Source organism: Macrosteles quadrilineatus, unplaced genomic scaffold (assembly GCF_028750875.1).
Source record: "Macrosteles quadrilineatus isolate MER2022 unplaced genomic scaffold, UCM_ALF_1.0 Scaffold_7__1_contigs__length_78375512, whole genome shotgun sequence".
NCBI classification, from domain to species: Eukaryota; Metazoa; Arthropoda; class Insecta; order Hemiptera; family Cicadellidae; genus Macrosteles; species Macrosteles quadrilineatus.
The window spans coordinates 69,081,864-69,087,863 of record NW_026542600.1 but is presented as its reverse complement, the minus strand read 5'-3'; positions in this window follow the sequence as shown (position 1 = coordinate 69,087,863).

Below are 6,000 nucleotides of genomic sequence, written 5' to 3'. Positions count from 1 at the left end.
TAAAATTCAACCGGAAGCACTCTAGCGAGTTTGGGAGAAAAGAGGGGAGCAAGACCAACTAAGTCTGATAGTCTGATTTTGTACCTTTATTATGTACTATGTAGACATTATTATTATAGTCTTTCTGTATGTAGATAAGTGTATTTATTACAATAATAAACAGGGTTAATTGTATTATACCCTTGTGTATGAGGGTAAATGAGAGGGTGTTTGGGTAAAAAGGTTGTAAATTGTTTGAGGTTAGAACCATCAATTAGTTACAACTCTCCAATCAGCGCACCTGTGTTCAAATTTATACAGGAATAACACCCAAAAGTACTTTGGACCCTATACCATGCACCCTGGACCCTCCCATGTATGGATAAAAGTTAGTTTGATGAAATCATACTGTAGTATGATTGTTTTGTGATTGTTTGTGAAACAAAACATTTTGGCCTAACTAATCGAAAAAAGAGTATCTTTTGAATGAAACAGTTTCAACAATATACATAAACAACTACGGTATTATACAAGATTTCAGTTATAAAATACAATACCGCATTCTAATTAAAACAAAACTAGTTATAGTTTCATCAAATGTAACTTAAAAGTAACATAATTTAATATTCTAAAAAAAATTATCAATACGCTCCATGCTGTGCTGATGGAGAGTAAATTCTTATTACACTAATTTTATAGTTTAATAAGTAGTTATATTTTTAAAAAGTTAAATAATACAGCTAGTATAAGTCATATGACAATTTTTATTACATATGTTCTTAAAAAAAACTATATTTATGAAATAACTTTAACATTAATACGTGATGAAAGAGAATTATTAATGTTTCACATAATCATACTCAAAGATGTCATATATGTAATATCAACTGATTAAGTGAATGAAAGCTTTAAAAGCTGATGTACTGTGGCACTGAATTTACACAATTTAAGTGACTGTAGTTGGTAGAGATGTATTATAATAGTTAAAATATTATTTTTATATGTCTGTAATATGTATGCTTAGTGTGAATAGCACTTTTTTTCAATGTTAACTGCTTCTATAAACTGATATCAGTGGTGTAAATTTAACCTTCAATTGAGTGATCAATATGATCCTAAGTTTTTTTGTAATTTATGAGTTTTCCTTCTGATCTAGGCCTACATCTAAGATCTAAAATGGGGGCCCCGTCACATATTACACCACTGACTGACATAATTTCAGTTAAATGGCCTAGTAAGTGGAATAGTCTTCCCACAAAAGACATGTGCCAACAGGGTTTCAACCTATTTATATTCAGATTAATATTAAGAAAAATTTGTTCAACTAATGTATTGTTTCTTTTGTATATATACAAGTTAATATGATCTCTTTTAATTTGTTTAAAAACATTCTAATTTAAAAAATAATTTATTGTAAGGTAGGCCTACTTTACTTAAATGTGGTACCTGGTTACATACCCCCTTAGATGACCTATATGTCACCTTTTTGGATGTATCAAGATAAAAATCCACTTAAAGATTTAATTCTTGGGAAAGAATGTTTTACATTTTAGATATTTTCGTCCTGACTGTTTATGACATATTTAACACTACAGGATCAACAAACCACTAAATAATTACCTCGATACCTATACACTATGGTATGTAGTTTAAAAATAAGGTAAATGAAGGATAAGTTAGTTATAGAATGAATATTACATTAGCTTTGTTACGAAATAAGGCCAGCTGATTCTTCAGAATCATTTACTGAGCAGGTAGTTGTGGTCCCAGTTTAGAGGTGTGTCAAACGTTTTAAGGTAAAACTGGCAAAATTCAAACTGGTATATTCACTTTACAGGTTATTTTGATGAAAAACTTTCTTTAAGAATTTTTCAATTAACATATTCATTACGTATACTGTTAAGTAATTTTTTGTTTAAAAAAGTATTTGATTTGCACTTTGTTTGGATGAATATTGTTCAAATTTAATGTGAAGAAGGTAACAGATTCATAAACCTATTATTTTGACTGAAACTTCACAACTATTGCTCATTGATAAAAAGTGTGAATACAGTAGACCCTTTTGTTTGGATCAGATGGTTCAAACGGAAATATGTGTTTAGTTCACGCACGTTGACTATTCCCTCGCAAATAATCAATTCACATCCATTAGCCCTGATTGGATTTGTATAGATTTTACTACCGATTACTCATAAATTGTATAGTACACGAAGTACCGCATAAATGAGTGATTTAAAAACTTTTCCACTTAATTTATGTATTATTTTCTGATGGATCTGACTTTTCTTAGTTCAGACAAAGGTTTGTACTTGAAATGAAGAAGGAGAGTCTACTTGAGTAAAATTTAAATAACTTCTTAATCAGCATTGTACTTGTTATTAAATTTACAGAAAGTAAATAAAAGAAACGTCTTATAACACTCAAAACATATATTTACGCTTATACTGTTACTCACAAGACGATAATATACATAAAAGATGGTAAGTGGTGATCGATTTCGATTGGACACTCCAATCATCATCAGACCCAATAGGCGAATGACAAGAATCTTGAATGGCGTCCCTAATTATATCCTATTGGCTACCGGAAGCACCGGCCAATACATTTTTATAAGTACAACTGTAGTAGAAATTTACTTGTTCATTAATCAGCTTATTTCTGTTTTTAAATGTTTCCTTATAAATATACAATTCTTCCCAAGCATTCATTACATATCCTTACTACAATTCTTTAAAATACATAGACTGAGTGGCTATTTTGTAACAGGTGTTGAGCGACATTTGATTTTTCCGGTTTGTTGTTCCTCCACGCAGATATGTGGTTTTTGAAGCGGTTAACGAAGTTCACAGTCTGTCCAATGTAGAAACTATCACAATCGTTACAATTGAGAATCTGTTACAATCTTGCTAACAGATTCATGAAATACGTTTCAACAGCCTATAGGACTCAGAACGCCATGAGTAAAATACTGCATCCTAAAATAGAAGATTGTAACAAATTCGACGCTTCGGGCATCTATAAAATCAATTGTAACGATTGTGTAACGACTGTGAACTTCGTTAACCGCTTCAAAAACCACATATCTTCGTGGAGGATCAACAAACCGGAAAGATCAAATGTCGCACACCTGTTACAAAATGGCAAAATGGTCTTGTGAGTAACATAAGTGTAAATATATGTTTTAAGTGTTATAAGACGTTTCTTTTATTTACTTTCCGTAAAATTTTAATAAATTTTATACTCTTAAATTTTGTCAATTGTATCATTAGTTTTAACACTGTTTAAAAACCTTCTTTTAAAATCCTAACCGACAAAAATTGAAATGAAGCTAGGGAACAACTTCTGGTTAGGCGACTTTTCTCAGAGCACAAGGTTTGGCTACTTTAACGTCCAATTTTCTGTGCTATTATAAAAATTTTATAACTGAAAAACCTCTTTTAGAGCAGATGTAAATAAATATTGAAAATGCATAAATATATGGACTTAGTAAACTAAGAAAATATCTTGTGAGACCACTTGTAACAAACAAGGGTTATAAAGGTGGATAGGTATTGTTAGACATGTACAGTTTAAAATATGAGTACTTGTAAATTGAGCTTTGTAAATGGCTGATGTTTTATTTATTAACTCCAAGATGAATTCTAAGAATGGTATAAGTTATAACAATTATACCATTAAATTAAAACTGTTGATTTGGGAATAGGTTGAATAAACCACCATCTATTCAATTGATGATAGTAGTGATTATTATTTGTGTTTGATAATTAGTAAAAAGGTGTATTTTTATACATTTGATTAGTTGGAAAGTAGTATTCTGTCTATTTTCATAAATAACAATTTTTTTCTGAAATTTGTAGGCTTACTTTATATGTTCCGTTATAGAATCTTCAAAGAGTTTATTTTTCATTTCTTACTTCAACATTGCAATTGAATACAAAAATAACCAGAAACTGTTGAAAGAATGCAACTTGTATGTTCTAAAATACAATGGCGTTCATTGACTTATTGACTATTCTTAGTTTAAACTAGGTTTGAAAAATATTTAACATATATTACATACAAACTTATAAGTTATAAATTTTTTATTCAATCAATGTGTACAGTTCATTTTCATTACTATTAAACAAAATAAATTAACTCATAAGTCCTTTGAATGAAGCTATACATTTTTTAAATGCAAATACAACAGTCTCTGAATGAAATTAAATTTATCTATATATTTTTCTTGGATACGTTATGTGGGAATTGACATAAGTGTTAAAAAAAGTGCAACTCCTAATAATATTCAGGTAAGGCCTGTTTGAGATTAAAAGTACAAAACATTTGTGGGTTTAGAACATTCTAAAAACTTTATTGTAATAGTACCTATAACAAAAACATGTGCTGGAAACCGTGTTCTTGTCAAATAAAAACCCATTCATTAATTGAGTATGACAGAACAAACTACAATTAATTGACAAAGTTTGTGCAATATTTTCACGATAATCTTAAGTCCCATTCAATATTATTAAGGAAAAAAACTTTCAACTTTCAGTTTTGTTTACGTAATTTAAATTTTATAATTCAACAACTACTTTTCCAATATGGTGTGCACGTTCTAGATGAAAAACCGTACAGTATTATAATAGCTACTACATTGGACAAATTTAATGATTGACTGAATACAATTTTTTTGCTAATACAGGTTTAAACAAACAAAAAGAACTATTGGTACTGAATACCTTCATGTATTCTTAACTCTTAAGTAATCTTACAGTAGGTACTATCATGCTATTTATTGGTTTACAGGTTTTTGTGTTACTGATGTTTTGATTGTAATTGTACCTTTTGTTACACTTCATTTTGTATAACTGAGGGCTTACAACAATTTAGCACAGAGCTTATGATAGTTATAAGCTGTTTGGAACGAGAAATGCTCCATTGGGTGATTTCTATGAAAGACTGACTCACAGATGCTATGTTCCTAGATCCTCGTCTATAATAGTTTGTCATTCCCGTTAAATTTGTATTTTGGTACAGATACTCTGTCGAAACTTCCAATAAAACATATCCCCTTTTCATGAGTATTTAATTAAACCTTCCCATTAAATTCATTTCAACTACTATTCTGCTTATGAAAAGATTGTACTGTAGTCTCGATTTTATGTTTGTGTTATATTAAATTTAGTTGAAAACAACGTAAACGTTGTATATATTCAGGGAAATCTTCCAATACAAGGGTTTGCTGCATACACTTGGCAATACAGTAAAACCTCTCATACCCAACCTCGGAATAACCGACTCCTCAGGATATCTGACCTAAGTGTCCGACCTTCTACTGGTTTCGTGTCTAGGGTGATAATGCCGAGCTTCCTGTCATGGTCGGATATGAGGGGTTCTACAGTAGGTGATTCATTGGTTGATGATTGTGACTCATCTTCCAGCTTTGCCGCAAGTTTCTCCTGAGATATCACTGGTAATATTTTAATTTTGTTGTTGTGGGTTTGTGTAGTGTGAGTTCTACAATGGCAACGGTAGATCAATGGGCGTCCATCTAGCTTCATTATATCTAGGGTTATTCCGTACCCTCCGTATTGAAAGGGAGGGAAGCCAAGGGTTCTTGGCCAGAAAATGTTTAAACTTAAGTTGCAAAATGGTTGATTTTACACAATGTTGTACCTAATTTGCTTTGTCAATTTTATGTTTTTACTGCAAAATCTAAAAATGTAGGTAACATGGGGGTTGTTGAAGTTCCTCTAGTCCATAGACAGATCCAACCAAATTGGATAGATGATCTAACTTTTTTGTCACACCCGATGATAGACTCAAGAAGTCTGTAACGATAGTAGTGTACTACTAAATACCCCCGCCGCAGCAAACCTGCCGACTAAGCGAACTTCCATTTGTCTGAATTGATTTTCAGTTAAATATATTTTGATAACATTAGGTTTAACGAGTACCTAGGTTTGCTGCTACAAGGAAACTAAAAATGTGTTTTTGAGTAAAATATTGATAGCTTAGTACAAAATAAATAAATTTGCC